The following is a 25,158-nucleotide window of genomic DNA, read 5'->3' on the forward strand; positions in this document are numbered from 1 at the left end:
GTAATGTGGAAGGCTTCTCCTTCCCTTGCACACGCGTAGCAATAAGGGATTACGCGTTGAGGAAACACAGAGGAGACAAAAGAAGATTAGCCATATAATATATGGCTTACACTATATCTATGAAGAAAATACTGGTCAGAAGAACACAAAACAGGACCCTTTTGTTAAACAAACCGCCTTTTGTTAAACAAACCGCCTCTACGTTGTAGATCAAATAACTGGCTTCAACTCAATATTTCTTACGCCTGTTTTATCAAAAGATCCTCTTCGCCTGTTTGTCTCCTCGCTGGGTTGTCATTCTTCAGGCTTGATTCTTGCCATGTAGCGAAAGCCCAGAGCTTTGTATCTGGAATGCTTCAATGTAGCTGGTCTAATTCCATAATTTCAACCGTTTTTCCATTATATTAATAATATTATTCGATATTATTTCCATGTTTGTTATTATTAACCCTAACAAAAACAATTTCCATGTTTTCTATTATTAAATAGCCGACTATATCTAAAACAAGATGAACATTTGGTTATGAATCTAAATATTCAGCCCTTTTCATAAAATGACTCGATGAACACGGGAATCATCCTAACATATTTTCAATTTGCAGATGTGTTTTGTTTGACAGTCTCAATACATTTTTAATTTAATATGTATGTGCATGTTGTATATTCTTTTTTTCATATAGTTTACTTAGCAATGATTAGTTTTATTTAACAACTTTAATGCATTTTTAACCATTACCATGTATGTGCATATAGCACTGTGTCTGCCAATTGTAGTGAAATTTTGGAGCGTAAATTAGACGACAAATTTTTAATGAAATTCATAGTGATATATATTAACTAATGCGTTATGATTTATATGGCTAAAACATAATATTTTTTTTTTCTCAATCTGGCTACTTCTATTATTGATACAAAAATATTACAGCAAGGCCATGGCCTTGAAAGTTCTGCCCTGAAATTGGCGTATTACAAAAAGATCACGATTTCAATACAGTGTGAACCTTCAGCAGTATTTTGACTACACCTTCGACACGACACAATATTTTGACTACACCTTCGACACGACACAGTGTTGAACAAGAACTGAGACAACACATTGACAGACATGACACAGTGCTGAATATAAACAACACAATGACAGACAGAGACCTGAAACAAGCGATAACTGCGAGAATCAAAACAGAGTCGGGCGCCTACTTCAGTGACTGCAAGGGCGAAAATTCGGGCTGGATCAATCATCTTCAGAAGTGTAAGGCTCCTCGATGACCCTGCACCCGAATTGAAGAGAGTCCTTCGAGTCAGAATGAGGAACCGCCAAACCTGTGGGTTCACCGCATGCAGGCGCACTTGGACCGACAGGGACAGCCGGATTCATCATCGAAGCACTGCCCATGACCGGGCGTGGATTGTCCACCGGATTCCTCTGTTCTACGAGTGCTTCAGGATGGGCTGCTCCCGAGCCCCTATTATCTTCACATTTTTCTATGGTGACAGAGACTATGAAAGTGGAATTGGCGAGAGAACACGGGATGCGGTACCGCACAGTGGGATGAGCAGCATGCTCACATTCAACCCTCCCAATTCTCCCACGACCCCTACCTCTTCCGCTTCTGGTGGCCGGGGCACTGCTCCGCCCAGGTTCCAACGTGTCCGAGGATCGCTGAGAGGTCGCGCGGCCACGGGAAGCACCGCTTCTGCTCCCCATCCTAGGCCGTTCGCGCGGCATTGCAGTGTTCTGAGAATTGTCGAGAGAGTGAATGCGCGGAGAAGAGTACCCTGAGCGAGGCAACCACAGAACATCAATTGAACCATAAGAACCCGGAACCAGAAAGGGACTAACTGGCCCAAGTTCACTTGCAGAGAGACTCAGAGAGACACACAACGTTGCAATCCATGAAGCTGCAGAGGAATGCAACAAAGCCGCGGGAGCAGTTCGCTTATGGAGCGCCATAGCACAGTTAACCAGGAAACGGATGGACGAAGTAAATGACTCCATTAATAAGCTTGTGTGAGCCCAGCTCCCCTGACCTACCTCATAACTCGTGGCGTGTTGGGGCTGACACCTGCCCACGTGAAACGCAATCCGCGTACCCTCCGAGCTGTCAAACACCCGCATCCGGGAGGCTAAAACATAATATTGATATATGTTATATTTTTAATTTATAAATTAATAATTTGTAAATATGTGAGATATATTTTTTTAAGTTAAATAAAAAGAATTTGATTTTTTTAGTTAGTAATTAATTAACAATTTATATTTTCAAAAACTTATTTTAAATATAAAATGTATGATAATGTGAAATTTGTATATTTTTGTAGTATAAAAATTGTATAGAAATTTAATTTCTATTGAATATTATATTATATAATCTGTAACAGTTTTAACGGTCAGCTTAATTGTCTCCTTTGTTAAAGGATATATTTAAATAGTTGTAATTTTCATTATTGAATTTTATTTAGTCAGTAACTATGAATTAAAGTATTAAAATCCCTAGGTTGAGTTGACCTGTGCGAAAGGAAATCATATTAATGAAGGAATTCAAAACCCTGAAGAAATCGCCATAAACCCTACACGGGCAAGAAATATTCAATGCTGAAATTATTGTGACTATATAGGACTCTAGCAGTAAATGAAAGTATAAGCAACAATGTCTGCATAGCTAAGAAAACGAGACCGTTACAGAAAATGAAAGACCATTTGTTTTAGAACCTCAATTGAATTTAAAATGCAGAGGTAACAGTAGTTTAATGAATTGCTTTTACGCTGTAAGGTTCCTAAGTTATAAACAGTAGAGAGTTTAGTATTGTAGTAAACATAGAAATAAGCAAGAGATGACGGGAAAGAATGAACTAGCGTAGCTATAGAAAACACATTCTTTAAAGAAATTAAAGTATTAAAATATGTCTCTATACAATATATCTATTTGTATTTCATTTAAATTTAAATCAATATTAAATTTAAGTTTATTTATACTTACAATTACATTAATAACATTAGCTAAAAAGAAAAGATACTTTTACAGAAAAATAAAGAACTATTATTGTGACTGTATAGGACTCTAGCAGTAAATGAAAGAATAAGCAACAGTGTCTGCATAGCTAAGAAAACGAGACCGTTACAGAAAATGAAAGACCATTTGTTTTAGAACCTCAATTGAATGTAAAATGCAAAGGTAACAATAGTTTAATGAATTGCTTTTACACTGTAAGGTTCCTGAGTTATAAATAGTAGAGAGTTTAGTACTGTAGTAAACAGAGAAACAAGAAAGAGATGACGGGAAAGAATGAACTACTGTAGCTATAGAAAACCCGTTCTTTAAAGAAAATGTCTGTCTCAAAACTGTGGGGTGTCCACAAGCTGGGTACAAGCAAGAACTAGATGTCACGTATGTAGCCACATCGCAAAAGTATTGCAAGATTATACTGTTGCAGAGTAATGCAAATTTGGAAAAATAATTACCTTAGAGGATTAAGGGTAACCCAGAATTTGTAACTTAAAATCTTATGACCAGCAAACTTTGAACAAAGATGCTTGCGCCATAAGGAATTTACTAGGAAATTATGGAAATCCATCAAGCGGAGGGGGTTGTTCCCATCGATAGTTAACCTGAGAAAAACTCTGAGATAAAAAAAGAAACGAAGTGAGACCGAAACCCAAACACTAGGTCGAGTCGACCTGTGTGAAAGGAAACCATATTAATGAAGGAATTCAAAACCCTGAAGAAATCCCCATAAACCCTACATGGGCAGGAAATCTTCAACGCTGGAAGATTCAAGTAACCCTTGAAGGAGGGAATAACTAAACCATTGCCAAAACAATAGCGACAAGAAAAAAGGAGATAGCTCGCATCTAAGATAGCAAAGGCCAACAGCAATAGCAGTTCGGTAACATAAACATTCTACGTAAACAATAATTTCAAATGGAAATTCAGATGGAGATACCCTGGTAATATGTTCCAATGCCCTTGAACAAAATAACAATGGTAAATACAGTGAATAAATGCACAAAGCAGAGCACAAGAATAACATTAATATAATTCAGAAGGAGCACGGAAAAAACCATAAATACATATGAATAATTTCATGAACATACGCATAAAACCCTGAAAGCTCAGATTAGGAACCATGTGATTATATTACAGAAGGTGACCATTAAAACCTTGATATCCAGCAGAAGCCCATAACCAATACAACGTCCAGAGCATATAAATTATTAACCAGCGGAACAATAAGCTTAGTCTCATTGATAAGAGAAGCAAAACATAATCTTTATCTTGAGGAGATTCTCAGCAAATACAAGATAATGTGAAAGAAAACAAGACTAAAACAAGGGGTCTTGACATGGGAGAACCCTTCAAAGAACTAAGCTAACTCGGACTTACAACTGAAGCCGGAAATCAAACCCTCGGCTAACTTGGACTTTACAACTGAAGCCAGAAATCAAACCCTCGTTTCGACAGAGGGCAAAACGAAAATTTCTCAGCACTTGGCTGTCAACTATACAACTTTCCATTGAACTTAATTACAAAAGATTCTAGAAGTATAGACAGCAAATCCATGGAGAGGACGAACATCTCAGCTAAGTAACCAGAGGACCGGTGGTAAACTCTTACCCGAAACTTCTTGAGCATTGGAACCTAGTAGGGTGACCACTTTACTGCTTGACGGGTAGCTCCTGGATCCTCTGAGACAAAATCTACAGGCAGAGGTTTCACAAATTGCATTAGTATCTGAATTGAATTAATCAGGAAAACATAAATCACTGAAACCGTAAACCGCAGAGAAGAGATAATACAGAAGCAAATAAACAGTGATTTCTTACCCTGGAACCGCCGTTCAGAGTTGAAACCATTCGCTGCACCAAAAAATCTCCCAAGATGGTCACGGTCGAGATGAAAGAAGGAACCAGTTCGCGGAGACAGAGAGGAAAGCGGAGCTGGCGCTCTGGACCGAAAGAGGAAAATGCAACCTAGTTCCTGAGAGCTGGCTTGAATTAACTCGGAATCAATCATAGCAGTAGGATTCAATGACTTGGATCCCCACCATCGATGTAGCGAAGTGATCGAGGAAGGGAACTGCAGTGGGACGGGCCTGCTCGTGTCATGTACTAGGCATAGCAGGCAATTAATACAAAAAACAAAAAAAACCACGGGAAGGATAAGATAATCGGGTGAACGCAGAATTGAAATGACAGTTGTATTCTTTAGAACGCCGCAAATTAACAACAGATGAAGTGTAGGGAATCCCTATGCGAAGATATTTATTGTGAACATAAACTTTGGTAACAACACCATAAATGTTGTTTCAGAAAATTAAACATAAACTCGAGAACCTTAAGCTTTGGATGATAATTTAGAATTTAGGTCAACGGAGTGAACATATAATCTTTTTGAAAAAATTATATGTTTCACTCAATATCGAATCCAATTATTATGAAAACGGGTCAATAATCCTTCATTAATGCTTGTAATTTTTTCTCAGAAAGTAATGTTTGATAGAGCTAAAGGGAAAATTTCTCTTAGTTTTAAGAGTGTATCATCAAGCCATTTATCTTAAGTTTCCCAAAGCTAATATCTTCAGTATATCAATAAAGTTACATGTTGATTCTAGGTTTATGATTAAGCATGTGAGCTTATGATGTATATATTTAATAGAGAGAAAGATAATTATTAGGTTAATTAAGTTAGAAGAAAAACACTTATTAGGTCAATTAAATTAAAAGAGACCAAATTAGGTGCTTTAAACACTATTGTCTTTCTTTCTTTTCTATTATTTAAACTTTATTATGTTTTATCTTATTGGTGATTGTTAAACAATATTGAGGTATGAACCTCATTATGATTTCACTGCAAATATTTAAAACCACAGTTCCTTAATATTCTCCTTTAATATTGACATAGCACCATTTTCCATTGTGAGTTCAGGAGGGGATGTTCACCTTGACTTTTTATACTTGTAAGCATGAAAATCCTTTAGTGAAGATAAATGTACTATTTGCATTAATTATTTTCAAATAACTTCAATGTCTATAAACTAAGAAAACCATAGCCAATCTTCTCTTGCTTCTCCTAAGTTGTTGAGAATTTGAATTATAGAGAAAATATTATGGTTGATTTACCAACACTAACTTCCTATATTTCATGACTCCCTTATATATCTACCAACTCAAGTGTCATAATCATTGTCCATAAGCATATGTAGATGTACTTTATCTTTTTATTTTAGAAAAAATTTAAATTAATTTACATTATTTTACTATGGGGAATGAAAGTGGTGTTGTTTAGTGTTTATGGGAATTAAAATTTTATTTTTTAATAACAATAATAACAACAACATATTATTTTTATATTTAAATGTGATGAAAAAAATACTAAATTGCTATGATTTTTGTAATCGGTGAGAGGTTAAAAATAATTAAATAAAATATGTAAATTTATAATTGTATAATGTATATTTTAAGTAATTAAAAGTTTAAAGAGTTAATTAAGTAATGAAAATATTTAAATTTATAAGTGAATGATGTATATCAACTTATATTGTAATCTTTTTAACTACTTGTTAGGTGATGTTACCACAATTATTTAGCTTAAAAATATCTAATTCGAATGCGGAGTTAATTATTATAGTAACAAGTGTTCATTGCTTGGTCATAATGTTTGAGTTTGCACTAATATATTGAACTGTGATTTGAACTTTTAAAGGCTTGTGGGGGTAGATGAGGAGACCCAGCTTTCATTTTTGCAGAGTTGGATAATGAGCCACCTTGAAGATGGAAGTAGGATATAGAAAAAACCAGTTCTGTTTGTAGAGTTTGGGAAATCTTACAAAGACCCATGATTTCACATGAGAGAGACAATTTACTTGATGTGGTTTATAAACATGTATATGCATCTCCTAAATGGGGAGGAGTAGGTGGAGGGCCATGTTTTGGAAGATGATGGCAGAAGGAATGAGTTCATATGGAGATGGGTATGAGATTGTTTTGAAGGAATGAGTTCATTTGGAGATGGGTATGAGATTGTTTTGTCTGAGAATCCATCTACAACAACTCTGGTTTCTGGTCAGTCTCATAAGTTGGTCATTTACTTACGAAGATGCTGATCGAGATCATTTGGGACTGTTTTTAGCTGTCAGGAGTGGAGTTTCACCATTTGAAATGACATGTCGAGCTCTCTTCAATGGAGATACTTGGCAGAGTTTGAGGTTGTTTTGCTTAGAAGAGCTGCAAACCTGTAATCTTGTTTGTTATAAATGACACCAAGCTTGTCGTGTTCTCAATCATTAACATTCTTTGCATGAGGCTTTTATGAGATACATTTCTTTATCTGAATCTCCAATCTTCATGGAGGCTCGGTTAGACAACCAGCTTTTTTTTCCATTTATTTCATTGCTTTTGTTTTGATAGGACAAGCCATGGTTGCTGTCATTTTGGAGTTTAGGATTTGTTCATCTATCGCTTTTTTAGACTTTACCCTACTCCGCTAACTAGCACACCAAGTAACCTTGTTATACCAACCTCCATTTTTGTTTTATTTCTTTATGAGTTCTCCAATGTACTACATATTCCTTTGCTTTATCTGAATCTTCAATCTTTATGGAGGCTCGATCCAGAGCGAGCATAGAACAATGTAAACTTTGAAACGGGAACCCATACTGTTACCCGTTTTGTAGAGATAGCAAAAAGGTGACCCGATTTCGAAAAGGGGTTATGCAGAACACACATGTTTTTTAAAGCTTAGTTTTTGGCATTATAAATTTGTTTATGTACATTGCGTTTTATAATGGTAGTGTTTTTTATGCTGATTTAAAAACGTGGTAATTCTGCACCAGACCCTTTTTTTAAAAGTTTTTTTTTTTTACTTTTTTAATTTTCTAATGTATGAAATGTAAATAATTATTTTGTAAACTTAATAATTTTTGAAGTGGTCTTTTTCTTCATATTTTCTTGTTTTTATTTTAAATTTATTTTTTTTGTAGTGAGGTTTTTATTGTTTCACATATTTAAAGAAGAAGGTTAATATTTTGAATTTTCGATATTCTACATAATTATACATTGTTAATTAATTTTTCAATCCACAAGAAATAATTGTTTCTAAAAAACAATATTTTCTAACAATTGACATAAAAATAGCCATTTTTAACATAAATATAATTAAAAAACTACACATTTTGATAATTTTTTGCTACAATTGACATGCGAAAATCACAATTTTTATACGAAAATTTTAACTAAAAATAGTTAAATAATAGTTTTTTTTTATGAATTTCATGTCAAAAAATTAATAATAATCACTTTTTTTTTCAAAAAATAATGGTTAACTTAAAAATTAATGTGAAAATCACATATTACAAATATTGAACGCATAACAACCTCAATTGAGTGTATATTCTTCTCATAAAATGTCAAAGTCAAAACATTGCAAGTATAACTACTTAATAGTTACAAAAAATGAGCTTGATTTCCAAGCATAACTTAAATTTAATCAACAATGTCACGTAATCCAAGATCTTCGTCCTCTAGAGTTTCATCATTGTTTTCTTCCTCAATATTTTTTGCTTCCTTTTGCTCATTTTCGTCTTCTAATGGATTTTTCATGTCTGCCAATCTCCCAATGTATGTCTTTCCAAACATCCCATGTAATGGTAGCTGAGGTTCATTTGCCTTTTTTGGCACATGTGATTCACTAAAGTCCCCTTTCTTCAACCCAATTTCTTGCATTGCATCTGGAAGAAATTGAAGAGCATTAATTCTTTGCTGAATGAAATTGCATTGTAATGGATCTTTTTCAATTGCAATGCAATTTCTTCCTTTTTGAAGGCAGCATGCTAGTGTTGTACCTAGCTATCAAGCACAAAAGAAATAATGAAGTAAATTAGTACAATGACATATTAATTAAAAAAATAACATATTGAAATTCAATTCTATATAATAAAACTTACCTGATCCAGAAAAAAAATCCAGAACCCAATCTCCTTCATTTGAACATATGTCTATAAGATAGTTAATCAATAATTGTGGTTTTTGATAAATGTTAACTATCTCTCATTTTGCTTCTTTGTCTTCATATGTTAGTTTTCTTACAACAGCATCATAACTCAGTATTTGTCTATGACTCTTTTCGTCCACCCAATTAAAAATCATCAACATACAGCTATCATCTTTTGCCTAGCTATCAATATGAATGAACTCACAATCATTTATAAATACTTGATCGTCACGGTTAAGAAGATTTTACTTTTGCCTGTAACATGAAATAGTAAAAGTTCAATCAACTTGTACATAAATGAATTTTTCAACATTAATCAAATATACATTTTAAACGTCTTACCATGTAAGCTGCATCCTTGAATTTTTTTTCCCTTTGAAGCTTGACAATATCATTGCCAATTGTGTGTCTGAATGAAATGTCACAAATCTCCATAATGGTGATGACGTGACTTCTACAAATCTCGCAACCAGTTTACTAAAAGCTTGATAAGTATAAGGGTCACTATCATAGTCAATATTTGGAATATTGAAACCATGGGGAATATCTGCAATAACTAGGGCATACTCCCTTTTAGGTATGAGTTTAGCAATGTCTTCACAGTCGCCTTATATTACTTGATATTGAACAGTGTCTAGCCCATTCCGAATGAAATGAGTAAGAGTTTGATCAAGTTCAACATTCTTAACACGTTGCTTCCTCAGTCTTTCGGTCTTTATTTTTTCAATAAAAGTTCTAAAGCTAGTTGGCACTCCATTATCATCCTTCTTCATCTTTTATAAAATAAACAAATATATGTGTAAGTTATAAATTAAAAATAGTACACAGATGAATAAAAACGAATGTGTAAATCAAGATACCTTTTTAAAATGCAAGATAAAAATCTTTTAATGTTGATGTAGAACTTGAATCTGGATAGTTGTGTATGACATCATCCCAACTATCTTCATTCAACAATCTAACCATTTGTTCTTGAATTTTCATGTAAACTTTGTGACTACATAGATAAAGTAACAAAAAGTCAATATAATGATATGTATAACAAATAGTACCAAGAACAACATGTTTTATTTAAAAGAAAATTATAATCTAGAAACAAATAAAAATAATTCAACAAACTTACTTTTGAAATTCCTCGGACATTTCCTCCAATGATAATTCCCCTGACTTCACACGAGATAATATTGTTTTGACAATTTTTTCATCTTTCACTCCTTGCATTGCTCTCCAAGGTGTGATAGTCATATCTTCTGGAAGTTGCTTCAAGTCAGGACCTAATTTACTGTCGCCACATATCAATGGTTTAGACTTGTTAACCTTCTCGTTTTTAATGCAAATGTTTTCCCACATGCTAAAAATCTCATCAATCAAGTTCCAAGCATCTCCAGTTCTAAATGCCAATTGGAAAATGTTATCAACACCTCTGAATATATCACTAGGAAGGTTGCGTTTTCCACCTTTTGAATTGGGTTTCTCTTCAATTTGATAGCCTATTTCCATACAACATTCCCTTCAGAAATCTATAGTAACATTTATCCTATCCCCACCACATTTTTCTTGAAATTCACTATGAATAAATCTAACCCTTTGGATGAAAGTCATAGACATCCTATATTCATTATCTGAATTATGATCCCATGCCACTAACTTTGCTTTTGTATCCGATAAACCAACATAAATGATACATTTCATTGTTTCAAAACGTGGGTTATTGGGATATTCCTCCATCAATTGTCTTTGAACTTCTACAGAATGGTTCCCCCCAAGCACATAATAATTGTATTCAAAACATTTTGACTTATCAAATGCTTCTTTGTTGGCAACTTGAATTGGATCAAAAAGAATCACATAATTAACCACATGAGCATATGGATTATACCTCATCAATGTCTTCAAGTTGTGAACATGCAGATGGTGTGGCTTTCTGACTTGATATTGACATTGTCCTTCACTTGCCTTATAGGTTTGTTTGACATTAAGTTGAAATGTACGACCACCATCAATTAAGTTTTTCTTTGTCAAATTCTATCGAATGGAATTTTGTTTTGTTTTGATAATGTCATCCTCTAAATTAGCTCCTGGTGTAATGATTTCTCTGCTTTCTTTTGAAGTTTCACTAGGTTCTTGACTGCTGGTAATGACTACTTCAAAATCTTCAACTTTACTTTTCTTCGTCATAACATTCTCAATAGATTTATTTTTGGGCGTTGTTACTTTTGGTCTTTTATGGCTCTTCTTAGTTCCAATGTCATCTTCAGTAACGGCAACATATGCTTCATTGTCAGTTTCAACTTCATTGCCCTCAAAAGTAACTTGTTTACCCTTGCTAGATTTATCCACTAGAGGCATTTTTTTCTGATCCTTTGGATGTAGTTTTGTAGCATCATCAATTACTACATTTTGCTTGTTTTCCATATGTTCTTCTGACACTGAGTAAAAACTGTTGACAACTTTCATGATATCATGCTCTATGAAATGAATGCCTCCCAACCTAATTGAACAACTTTCAACAAAATTCTGCCAAACAAAATATCATATGTCAATAAAAACAAAATTAAAAAGATATAGCGAGACACTTTCAAGAAAACAAAATACAAATATAAATGAAAATACTTACGATGTTTTGTTTCATCTCATTTATGATTTGTTTACACAACTTTGTAGATACCTCTCTCGTGTCATACAATGAATATGTTAGTTGATATTTAATCCTTTCATTTGACTTGGGAGCTTTTGTAAGTATGTAAACAACCTCAGTGTCTGGTATCGAACACATATCTATGACTCTTCCCATAAGCTCAAAAATTCCATTTTTATTCGGTATATCAATATATAGATATATGTTCACACTTTGGCTTTCTCTTTCTTTCATATACCATATTGTTGATGGGAATTTCACCTCTTTTGAATTCTTCCAGTCTGAAATCATCTTCTTATCATTTGAGGCACTTGAAAGATTTGTAGCCATGAGCTCAGGTGGAGTTCGATCACCAATGTTTTTTGAAGATGCACCTTTAAGTGTCTTTGGTCCAGACATATTCACATAAATCTTCTTTGATGCCATTTTCCTGAAAAATAGAAACACAAATTAGTAAAAAATGAAAACATATTAACTTAAATCCACAACGAAAATATATCCTAAATTTTTAATTTGTATAATCAGATAATTGAAATTAAAAAAATATTAACACTAAGAAATGGCAGAAGCCCACTGACACCACCCCTTACCCCGCATGCCCCCCTACCCCTCTTCCCCCTCAACCGACCCACACCACCCCACCCCACAATCGAATGGCCATCCAACCGCATTGTTACCCCCCTTCCACACCTCCCCCCTACCCCCACGCCACCCGACCCCCCAACCACTTCCCCTCCACCCCTTAGCCCCCCTACCGGCCCACAACCCCAGCCCACCCTTCCTCGCCCTTCCCTACCCCTTAACTCCCCCTCTCCCCTACCTGGCACCCCTACCTCACTCCCTACCTGGCACCCCTACCTCACTCCCCTCGGATCGACCCCTCATCCCCTCCTCCTCCCTTCCTCTCACCTCACCCTTCATCCCCCCCCTCTTCCTACCCCTCCTCCTCACTCCCATTCCCCCCCACTACCCGCATTCACCCCTACCCCTTATTCCCCCTCACTCTAACCCTCCCCTTCACCCCTCCCCCTCACCTCACCCCTCAACCCCCTCACTCCCCTTTGCCCCCCTCTACCTGGCCCCCCTCACCCCTCACCACCTCCTCCCTCCCAACCTTCCCCCCCTCACCTCACCTTCCCCTCCCCCTCACTCCCCTTTCCCCCCCTCTACCTAGCGCTCCCCTCTCACCCCTCGTTCCCCCTCATCCACCCCACCCATTCCTCCCCCCCTCTAACCAGTCGCCTCCCTCACCCCTCATTCCCCTTCACTCTACCCCCTCCTCAACTGTCCCGCCTACCACCCGGCCCTCCCCTCACCCCCCTTCCCTGCTCCCCTCACCCCTCGGCCCTCCCCTCTCACCCTACCCCTAACCCCCCCCTCCTTCACCCCTCGGCCTCCTTCCCCCCTCGGCCACCTTATCCACCCCCCTTCCTCACCCCTCGGACCCCTTCCCCAACCCCTCCCCTCACCCTACCCCTAACACCCGCCCCTCCAACCCCTCAGTCCCTCTAACCCATCGGCCCTCCCCTAACCAACCCCCTTCTCCCCTCTGCCTCCCTAACCCGCCCCCCCATAACCCCTAACCCCCCCCTCAACCTACCCCTAGCGCCTCCCCCCGCCCCCCTTAACTCCTCCCCCCTGACCCTACCCCTACTCCCCCCTCCCCCCACTCACCCCTTGCCCCCCTACCCTAACCCCCCAACCTCTACCCCTACCTGCCCCATCCCCCCACTGCCCCCCACCCCCTACCCTAACCCCTCCCCCACCCCCTACCCCTAACCCCCCCTAACCCCTACCCCTACGCTCCTGATCCCGCCCCACCCCCCCACCCCTCGGCCTCCCCCTTAACCTCCCCCCACCCCCCTACCCTAACCCCCCGCAACCCCTACCCCTACCCTCCCCATCCCCCCTACCCTCACCCCCCCCTTAACCCCTCACCCCCTACCCCTACCCTCCCCATCCCCCCTACCCTCACCCCCCCCCTTAACCCCTCACCCCCTACCCCTACCCTCCCCATCCCCCCCCCCACTTAACCCCCCATCCCCTCCCCCTCACCCCTTAACCCCCCCCCCCCACCTTAACCACCCATCCCCTCCCTCTTGTAGGAATTTACAGGGTAAGTTCCTCAGAAAGAACACCAAAAGGACACCGCTCACAACCAGATCACAGATCAATACACTAGTATTTTTGACGTGGTTAAAACCCTCAAAGAGGGAAACAGTCCACGGCCTGCGCCAACGTGGCTACTACAGGCAATTTATTAATCAAAGAATGAAAATTTACATAAGCTTCTCTCATGCACGGATTACCCGAACAATGACCCTCCATGCCCTTTAAATAGAACTCATGGACCAATCGGGTGTCAAGCCACGGATCAAGTGTCGGTAATACCGAGGTGAGAGTGAACCGTCGGATCACTACATATCGTGACCGTCGGATTGTAAGTTACAAAATGTACAACGGTAAAGAAACACACTTTACCTAACTCTATACCTAACTCTATACTAGACCAAGTTGAACTTAACTATTTCCTATGTGTCGGAATATCCTAACATCCCCCCTTAAGAACAACTTGGGATAGGATTGAAGGATTTACAAATATGACACAATAGGAGAAGGAAGGAGGCACTAGAGCCTATCCCCCCTTAGTGACAACTTCCTGAACTCCAAGCATATATCGAAGTTTAGTGAACTTCGCCTCTGTGAGAGCCTTTGTGAAGATGTCTGCAACCTGATCATCTGTTGAACAATATTGCACTTCAAGAACATGGTCATGAATGAGCTTTCTGATGAAGTGCATGTGTAGTTCAATGTGTTTGCTGTGCTGATGCTGGACTGGATCTTTTCATAGCTGAATGGCACTTTGATTATCACACCAAAGTGTGGTTGGATGCTGCTGCTCAAAGCCAAACTCTGATAGGATCTGACGAAGCCACAAGGCTTCCTTACTAGCTTCTACGACACCACGATACTCTGCTTCTGCTGACGAAAGAGAAATGGCAGCCTGTTTCTTACAAGCCCATGTAATAGGTCCTGAACCAAGAGTGAAGACATAACCGGCAGTAGACTTCCGATCATCAGGGTCACCAGCCCAATCAGAATCAGTGAAACCAACTAATAGAGGAGCTGCTTTGGCACTGTAATGAATCCCAAACTGTACTGTACCTCGAACATAACGAAGTATTATTTTAGCTGCTTTCCAATGACTTTCACGGGGGTTTTGCATAAAACGAGCAACAAGGCCAACAGCAAAGGAAAGGTCAGGACGAGTATGGGTTAAATACAAGAGTTTTCCTACAAGTTGACGGTATAAGGTAGCATCAACTTCAGGAGAAGTACAAGAGACTGAAAGTTTGACTCCAGACTGAAAGGGAGAAGGGGCTGGCTTACAGTCTTCCATGTGAAAATGATGAAGAATATCACAAGCATACTTGGACTGGGAAAGGAAAATACCCTCCTTGGTTTGCAAGACTTGAAGACCGAGAAAATAGTGTAAGTGTCCTAAGTCTGTCATTTCAAATTTCTTTTTAAGGCTGGACTTCACATGGTTTATAAGGTTGGGATCACTACCAGTAAGAATAAGATCATCAACATAAAGAACAAGGATGATAAGAGAGTTGCCCACTTTCTTGGTGTAGACAGTATTGTCAGAATAACACCTAGAAAAGCCAGATTCTAAAAGAAAGCTATCCATTTTGGCATACCAAGCCCGAGGAGCTTGCTTGAGACCATAAAGGGATTTCTTAAGTCGACAAACAAGGCTGGAGTCTGCTTGTATGAAGCCAATGGGTTGTTCCATATAGATTTCTTCCTGCAAGTCCCCATGCAAGAAGGCAGATTTAACATCCATCTGATGGACTTCCCATTTTAAAGAGGCAGCAAGGGAAAGAACAAGGCGGATAGAGTTCATTTTGGCAACAGGGGAGAAGGTTTCAGTGTATTCAATGCCTTCAACCTGTGAAAAGCCCTTAGCAACAAGACGAGCTTTATGTTTATCAACTTTCCCATCCGGTCCATACTTGGTTCTGTAAACCCATTTACATCTAACAAGTTTGCGTCCCTTTGGTAGAGGAACAAGATCCCATGTATCATTTGCCAACAATGAATGATATTCTTCATTCATAGCTGCTTCCCAATGTGGATGGCCTGAAGCTTCTGCAAAAGTGTCAGGATCATGATTTACTGGAGCTTGAGCCAGTAAAGAAGAGGCTCTTTCAAACTGAGAATGTGTACGTCGCTGATCTGTAGGATCACCGGCAAGATCACCTGCTGCATCCCGAGTAGCACGGACCCATCTTGGAAGTTGAGGATCCTGAGAAGGTGGGGGAGGATTATCATCCTCACTTTCATCATCTGAAGAAGAAATGTTTTCAAAAGTAGAAGAGATAGGAAGAGGTGGCACATCCGCCGAACTAGGCTCGCAGGCCGATTTATTTTCATCAAATTTTACATCTCTTCTAATGATAACATTTTTGGACTTAAATGGAATAAGTCTATAACCTTTTACATCTTCAGAATATCCAACAAAAGTACATTTCTCACTCTTAGGTTCTAAAGCTTTATGCTTTTCATCTGGAATATGGGCCCATGCTTCACTTCCAAAAACACGAAAGTGACTTACATCTGGTTTAATGGAACTCCAAGCTTCTTCTGGAGTGATATTCTCTAGAACCTTAGTAGGAGTGCGATTGATTATATAATTTGCACAATTAATTGCTTCGGCCCAAAAACTAAGACTGAGTCCTTTAGATTGCAGCATACAATTAGCCATTTCCTTTAAGGTGCGATTTTTCCTTTCAGCTACACCATTTTGTTGTGGAGTGTATGGAACAGTATGTTGCATTTGAATTCCATTTTCGGTGCAAAAGTTGATGAATGTGTTTTTAACATATTCTCCACCATTATCAGTTCTTAGTTTAAGAATTTGATGTCCAGATTGTTTTTCAACAAAGGCTTTGAAGGCCAAAAATGTGTTAAATACTTCGCTCTTGAGTTTTAAGAAGTATACCCAAGTGCGTCTGGAGAAATCATCAATGAAAGTTAAGAAATACTTGCAGCCAGAGAATGAAGCAACAGGAAGTGGACCAACATAAATCACTGTGCACAAGCTGTAAAGGGGCTGAGGCGTGCCAAGAGGCACGTTTGTCAAAACTGTCCCGATGATGTTTTCCGAGTACACATCCGGAACAAACACCATCTCTGCAAGATACCATAGGAAACCCTGTCACCATATTTTCTTTACATAGATGCTGAAGGGAGCGATAGTTTAAGTGACCAAATCGCTCATGCCAAAGTTTGCTCACTTCATCATTATGAGCAACAAATACTGAAGGAAGATTTGATGACCCAAAGTTGTGAAACTTATACAACCTTGTGGAATCATCAGCAATACCAGTAGCTAGAATCTGTTTAGGATCTCTTAGATCCTTGATTACAACATCATGAGGTGAAAATTCAACAATTTTACCTTCACCTGAATGAGTTATCTGATATACAGATAGAAGGTTGCAGGATAAGGTTGGAACACATAATACATCATTAAACTGACCATTGTCTAGATGAACAATTCCAGTCCCTACAACATTAAGAGATCTATCATCACCAACATATATATTTTTGGTGTTACAATCATTTAAAGAAGAAAACATGGCTTGGTTTTTGGCCATGTGATAAGAGGCTCCAGAATCAATGAGCCACTCATGAGAAGGAGAGGAAGAAGATACATTTAATGCATAACCAGACTGAGATGATTGACAACGACATGCAGAAAGTGCCATTCCGGAGGTTGAATTTGAAGTATGCTCCACATGGATGTTATGTTTCTTCATTGCGACTTCCAAGGCTTCCATCTTCTTAAAGCATTTAGATTCTAAGTGGCCATCTCGATTACAAAAGTTACAATGTCTATCAGTCTTCTTCCATTTGTTTTTATTGGTCTTATCATTTTGCTGAAATGATCTTTCATTTTGAGGCTGAGTTGGTTTAGGACCATTCTTTTGAGGATATGACTTCTTAGGATTCTTTGAATTTGGTTGCTGCTGGGCGGCTAACGCTTTCGTGGAAGAGTTTCCAATATTAAGAAGACCAAGGTGTAAGAGTTTTTCTTGTTCTCTTATTAAAGAATCACAAAAAGAGTCAAAGGAAGGGGCCTTGTAGTCTTTTCCTTGACAAATGAAAGCTTCCCTTGTAGAATGGAAGGTGGAGACAAATACAGAGTAGGCTGGTCCCAACTTAGTAAGGATGGAATAAATAAGGTTACTATCTTCTTTCTTAACCTTAACACCTTCCAAAAGATATCTAAGGGTCTTGAATTTGGACAAGAAATCTTCAATGCAAGAAAAATTATTAGGATCCAATGTAAGCAACTCATTTTCAAGTTAATGGGCTCTAATTTCATTTTTAATCCCAAAAACTTTAGTGAGTTTTTCCAATGCTTCATGAGGAGTCTCAAGTTCTGCAATATGGAATCTAAGATCAGGAGAAATAGACATCCCTATCAAACCACGTGCTTGATCTTGTCTATTTTCCCATTTTGCAGCCTTGTCTTCATCTTTTGGTTTCTTCTCTTGGTCTGTGGCTATTCTGTAGAGACCTTTACTTCTAAGTAAATCTTCCATGTAGGCTATCCATTGGAAGTAGTTAGTGCTGTCAAGAATGACTTGGCATGGACTTTCCATTTTTAAAAAAAACTGAAGCTGAAGATGCTGAAAGTAAGTGTTCCAATGGATAGATCTCGAAAAATTAGGTTGTTTTAAAAAAAAGGGCTCTGAAAAAGGCTTCTGGATGAAGAAGTTATGGCTTTTTGAAAAACAATTTGTTGAAGTTGCCGGCAAAGTGCGCGAATGTGCGGGAATGAAAAAATCCGCCCCCACAAAATGGAGACTTGAACCCAAGACCTCTACTCTCTTAAAATAGCTTTGAACCAATTGATCTATACAAAAAATTTGAGAGAGAGAGAGAGAGAGAGAGAGGGGGGGGGGAGGCCTTGGTTTGCGTGCTTGCCTTGAGAAAGCTCTTTTCCCTACAAAACACAAAACACAAAACCCAACACGAATATGCAAAGAAAAACAAACCTTGCGGCTCGAAGTTAGCTTTAGCCAAAAAACTAGATATATTAAAAAAATGAACCTTGCGGCTCAAAGTTAGCTTTAGCCGAAAAACTAAATATTTTTCTCAATGTTTCTGATTTTCCGAGATCACACTAAGGTGCAGGGAAAAGAGCATACGCATGAGAAAAATCCTTCCTTTCTGTTTCTGATTTTCCCAGATCGCACAGAGTCGTAGGGAAAAGAGCATACGCAGAAATGAAAGGTATAGATCCGGTTAAAAAAAAGGCTAAATAAACCGAAACCGAAATAAGCAGAGAGAAAATAACAGTAAACTGCCAATAAACACTGTATACCTCCCAAACTGAAAAATGACGCAGCTAGGGCTACCGGAAACCTTTTCGTGTGAAACGAAAGGGGTTTCTCACTGGAACAGATGCTCCGAACGCAACAGAGCAGTCCTCTCGGCCCGAAAGTAGTCAGAAACAGCAGATCTAGGAAACGACAGTCGGATGCAGTTCTACCGGCTTCAGATTTGGATCACCAATGGACGCGGCCCTCAAATAGCTCTGATACCATGTAGGAATTTACAGGGTAAGTTCCTCAGAAAGAACACCAAAAGGACACCGCTCACAACCAGATCACAGATCAATACACCAGTATTTTTGACGTGGTTAAAACCCTCAAAGAGGGAAACAGTCCACGGCCTGCGCCAACGTGGCTACTACAGGCAATTTATTAATCAAAGAATGAAAATTTACATAAGCTTCTCTCATGCACGGATTACCCAAACAATGACCCTCCATGCGCTTTAAATAGAACTCATGGACCAATCGGGTGTCAAGCCACGGATCAAGTGTCGGTAATACCGAGGTGAGAGTGAACCGTCGGATCACTACATATCGTGACCGTCGGATTGTAAGTTACAAAATGTACAACGGTAAAGAAACACACTTTACTTAACTCTATACTAGACCAAGTTGAACTTAACTATTTCCTATGTGTCGGAATATCCTAACACCTCTCACCCCTCCCCCCCCCCCCCCCCCCCCCGCTAACCCCCCCATCACCCCCCCAAACTGCCCCCCTCACCCCTCGACCCCCCCCCCCCAACCTCCGCCCTCCCCCGTCCTCTCCCTCCCTCCCCCGCCCCTTCCCTACCCTCTACCTCCCTCCCTGCCCCTTCCCCGCCTCCCACCTCCCCCACCCTCCCCCGCCTCTTGACCTCCGCCCCCTCGGACAGCCAACCGGGCGCACCGGGGTGGCGCGGGGAGGGTGGTCGCGCCCCTCCCCACGCCACCCGGGCAGCCCGCTGACCTGCCGGGGTGGGGCGGGGAAGGTTACAGGGGAGGGCGGGGGGGTGGTTACAGGGAGGGGTAGGAGTTACAGGGAGGTGGCGAGGGAGGTTACAAGGAGGGGGCGGTGGGGGTTATGGGGGTGGGTAGGGGGGAGGTTACGGGGAGGGGGCGGGGGAGGTTACGGGGGTGGGTAGGGGGGAGGGTTACGGGGAGCGAGTGGGGAGGTTACGGGGGTGGGTAGGGGTTACGGGGAGATAGAGGGGTAGGGTTACAGGGAGGGTAGGGGGGTGGTTACCGGGGGTGGCCGAGTGGGGTTACGGGTTAGGGGGAGGGTTATGGGGGGGTAGAGGGGTAGGGTTACGGGGGGGTAGGGCGAGGGTTAGCGGGGTTAGGGGGTAGCACCAAGGGGTGAGGGTGGGGTAGGGGTAGGTTTCGGGGGGGCACTCGAGGGGTGAGGGGGGGCGGTAGGGGAGGGGTGAGGGGGAGCGGTTGGGGGGTTAGTGGTGGGAGGAAGGGTGTAGGGGGAGGGTCAAGGGGTTGGGGGGGTTATGGAGGTGGCCAGGGGGTGAGGTCGAGGGGGGGTTTGTGGGGGAGGGGGGTGAGACAGGGACGAGGGGTGAGGGGTGTTAAATGGGTAGGGTGAGGGGGTAGGCGGGGCGACCGAAGGATGAGGAGGGATGGGGGTAGAGAGACGAGTGAGGGTAGGTTGGACGGTGAGGGGGAGCGAAAGGAGGGTGACGAGGGAAGGTGGGGTGAGGAGGAGGGGAAGGGTGAGGGGTAGGGGTAGGAGTGGCACGAGGGGTGAGGGGGAGAGGTAGGGGTAGGGACGGGGGGAAACGAGGGGTGAGGTGGGGGAGCGGGGAATGGGAGTCGAGGAAACGAGGGGTGAGGTGAGGTGAGGGGGAGGGGAAGGGGAGTCGGGTAGAGGGGCAGGTGGGTGGCTCCAAGGGAGTGAGATAGGGGGGCCGGGTAGGGGTGACGAGGTCGTGTGGGGTAGGGAAGTGGGGCGGAAGGGGGGTTGAGGGGTGAGGGGGAAAGGGGTTGCTGAGTTTGGGGAGGGGCCCCGAAGGGTGTGCGAAGGGAGTGGGTGGCTAGCCAATTGCAAGATGGGGTTACCCTGGGCCCACCATGCTCACGTTGGAAATATTTATTAATTTGGTTGACAAAAAATTTTAAGTTTACAAAAAAAAATCTAGTGGTCGGTCGATTGTTGGATGGGGTTGCCCGGGGCCCACCATGCTCATGGCAGAAATATTTCTTAATTTGGTTGACAAAAAATTTTAAGTTTAGAAAAATAATCTACTTCGTTAAACTAATTTAATATGAGAAATTTCAAGGAAAAAAAATTAACTGACCTTTCAAATGCGGGAATTCTTCGTTGAATATGTTGTTGATCCCAATGTAGCTGCTCCACAAATTCACTCCAAGTCTTTTAACGAACCTCAACAAACCTTGATGTAACATGAGTAATAGTGATAATGGAATATATAGGTGAAACTATGGAGATGTTTTACCGTACGATGAATGCGGGATTAATTAGTTTTAATAAATTTTAACATGTTAATTTTTTTATGGCGATGAATGAAAATATGATAAAGCGAACAGTATGGAATTGTTTTATAGCAGGGTGAATGTGGGATTAACTTGTTTAAGAATGTATTATAAAAATTTAAAAAAACATTCAATTGTTTAGTAAATATTACATGCTTTGACTATTAAAATAATTTAGATAGAAGTTGTAGTTTATAATTTTAACTTTAATGATTTATTTCATTAAAAAAATTAAGTTTACATTTTTCATTAAATTGCATAATAAAATAATGAAGTGAAATAAATCTCACAAACTTTTAGGAGGGAAATATTTTCGCGAAATTTTTTGGTTGGAAAATTTTTGGAAGGAAATATTTTTGCGAAATTTTTTGGGAGGGAAAATTTCATTCTCTAAGCTATATAATATCTTTAGGAGACTCTTCATTTGTATCATTCAACATTTTCTATTTGAAAGGGATGGATTGTCCTGATAGTGAAGTTTTGATTTATACAACATCAACATCTTCATCGCGTAACAACTCTATTCATATGGATGAATATAGCGGGAATTCTTCCACTATGAATAGAAAGTCAATTCTTCCACTTAGTCCTGATCCTAAGGACTATGAGAGCAACACTGATGAAAGAGGGGATGGAGAATTTCAAATAAATAAAGAGTCACAGATTCCACTTAGTCCAAATTCGAAGGACTATGAAAGCAGTAGTGATGATGAGCTTGATGACAAATTTCAAAAGAATGGAGTCTCACGGTGTCCACTTAGTCCTAATTCTATGGACTATGAAAGCAAAAGTGATGAAGAGCAAGATGGTGAAGTTCAAAAGAATGGAGTGTCATGGTGTCCACTCAGTCCTAATTCTAAGGACTATGAGAGTAGTAGTGATGAAGAGCATGATAACGAATTTGAAAAGAATGGAGTGTCAAAGTGTCCACTTAGTCCTAATTCTAAGGACTATGAGAGCAGTAGCGATGAAGTGCATGATGATGAATTTCAAAAGTATGGAGTGTCACGGTGTCCAGTTAGTCCTAATTCTAAGGACTATGAGAGCAGCTTTGATGAAGAGCAGGATGAGGAATTTCAAAAGTATGGAATGCCACGGTGTCCAGTTAGTCCTAATTCTAAGGACTATGAAAGCAGCTTTGATAAAGAGCGGGATGATGAATTTCAAAAGTATGGAGTGCCACGGTGTCCAGTTAGTCCTAATTCTAAGGACTATGACAGCAGCAGTGATGAAGAGCGGGATGATGAATTTCAAAATAATGGAGTGTCACGGTGTCCACTTAGTCCTAATTCTAAGGACTATGAGAGCAATAGTGATGAAGAGCGCGATGATGAATTTCAAAAGAATGGAGTGTCACAATGTCCTCTTAGTCCTGATTCTAAGGACTATGAGAGCAGCAGTGATGAAGGACATGATTATGCACTTAGTCCTAATTCTAATGAGTATGAAGGTAGCAGTGATGAAGGACAAGATGATACACTTAGTCCTAATTCTATGGACTGTGAGAGCAGCACTGAAAATGCACATGAGGAAGAATATCGAATAAACATCGAGTCAAAATTTCCATTGAGTCCGAATTCTATGGACTATGACAGTAGCACTGAAGAAGGGGAAGATGAAGAATATCCTCCAAGTCAGTATTTGAAAAGCATAGTTGATCATAGTGTGGATAACATTCCTCTTAATGATGATAAAAATCCTTATACAAATGATGATCTAATGATGGAGATGTTGCCAAGAAATATTGTATCGAGGAGTAAGAGCAGACCTTTTCGTATCAATGCAAGATGTTCTAGTTATACAAGGGGTAGAGCAGAATATCTGATGAGAAGAAGTTCTATCAGTGCACTCATTTCAAGTGAATGTTGCCAAAAAGATTGCTTGAAACATATGGATTTCAAATTTGCATTAGAGAGCAGGAAGAGATATTTGTCAATGAATAAAAGCATGCAAAATTCATATTTAGTTGGGTGCATGCAATCTACATTGTCAGGTTATGATTATCATATTAAGACTTTATTTATCTATAAAAAAGCTTTCAAAATGTTTCATTCGATTGGGAATTTTTGTCTTTCGAGAATTCAAGAAAATTTGGAAAGGGATCCCACATTTTATTCTGAAGTACGTCATAAAAGACAGTTTGGGCCATTATCAAACACTGCAATGTCATGGATGAAAGATTTCTTTTCAAAACATGAAGAGTGTATGCCAAATAGAGAGACAATACATATTCCAAATAATTTTTCGAGACGCGAAATCTACAACTTATATAAAGAATATGCAGAAGGTGCTGAGGGACATGGCCGGTTTATTACATATCAATATTTTGTGAAGATATGGAAGAAAGAATTCAATAATGTCAGTATTCCTAAGAAGACAAGGATGGGGATTTGCAGTACATGTGCTTCTCTTAAATAAAAAAGGGACAAATGTGAAGGGTCAGAAAGAGTTAGGCATTCATAACTTTAACTTTAAGATTGTATATTCATCAAGTATGAAAACATATTTCTTAATGGCTTCTTTTATGTTGTGTAGATTCAATTGTCAAAGAAATTCAGGAGCATCGCAAACAACAAACAAATGAATGGAAAAAGTTGTACAAGCATCAAAAGAAGTGTTATGATAATCTGAATAAATATTTGGGTTTGATAATTGATGGTATGGACAAGAAGAAAACACTTTTACCACATTTTTTTCGCACACCTAAAAAATTACAGGAGGAAAATTTTATTCAGTATCACTTAGTCGTTTGTATGGTCTTCAATGGGAAAATGTTGCCAAAGTTGTACTTCACAGCTCCAAATATTCATAATGATGCAAATCTGACCATAACTATAATTCATGATGTGCTTTCTCATTGGTTTGGTAATCTTCCTAAAGTTTTGTATCTACAATTGAACAACACTTGCCATGAAAACAAAAATCAGGTTGTTTTTGGATATCTAAACATGCTTGTTGAATTGAGAATTTTTCAGAAGGTAAAGGTTGGTTTCCTTCTTGTTGGGCACACTCATGACCATATTGATCAGATGTTCAGTCATTTTTTAGTCACATTGAGGAGGAAGGAAGCTGGGAGCTTGCCATCATTAATTGAATGTATTAATAAATCATACATGCCAGAGCCTACTTTTGATGTGTTGGAAGAAACTATTGACATGCGAAGGTTTATTATGGGATCATATGGTGAGGGAAAATGCATTGAACAACTTAATGACATTAGCTTCCAACATCAATTTTATATCAAACAAATTGATGGGAAAACACTAATATGGGGCAAGAAGTATTCAACTACTACAGAATGGGCACCGTCATCAGGTTTGCAATTTTTGAAGTTCATTCCAGATCATCCAATACTTGCATCAAAAATATTGTTATTACGATCAGTTGGTGAAGTTCATAATGCACGCAAACAAAACAGAGATATAAATTATTCTGATTGCCTAGAAGAAATTAAAAAATGTATTAGATATACATATGAGTACTTTGACATTGCTGATTCAGTTTGGTGAGAGTCATTTTTCAATAATCAAAGTGATATCATTTCAACAAGAACAAATGAATATATACCTTTGAAAAATCCATTTATTTGGCCACAAAATGTGTTGAATGCACATGAGGAAATAACATTGTTGAACAAC

General features: G+C 39.4%; 1 pseudogene; it reads right to left on the bottom strand.

Annotated features, from left to right (window-relative positions):
• Positions 1-4,637: 4,637 nt before the first annotated feature.
• Positions 4,638-25,158, bottom strand: part of LOC149176104 (putative N-acetyltransferase HLS1 pseudogene) — a 33,897-nt pseudogene continuing 13,376 nt past the window's right edge.

Source organism: Pinus tabuliformis, chromosome 4_1 (assembly GCF_031772625.1).
Source record: "Pinus tabuliformis cultivar Carrire ecotype Pingquan chromosome 4_1, CPIR1, whole genome shotgun sequence".
In the NCBI taxonomy this organism is placed as follows: Eukaryota; Viridiplantae; Streptophyta; class Pinopsida; order Pinales; family Pinaceae; genus Pinus; species Pinus tabuliformis.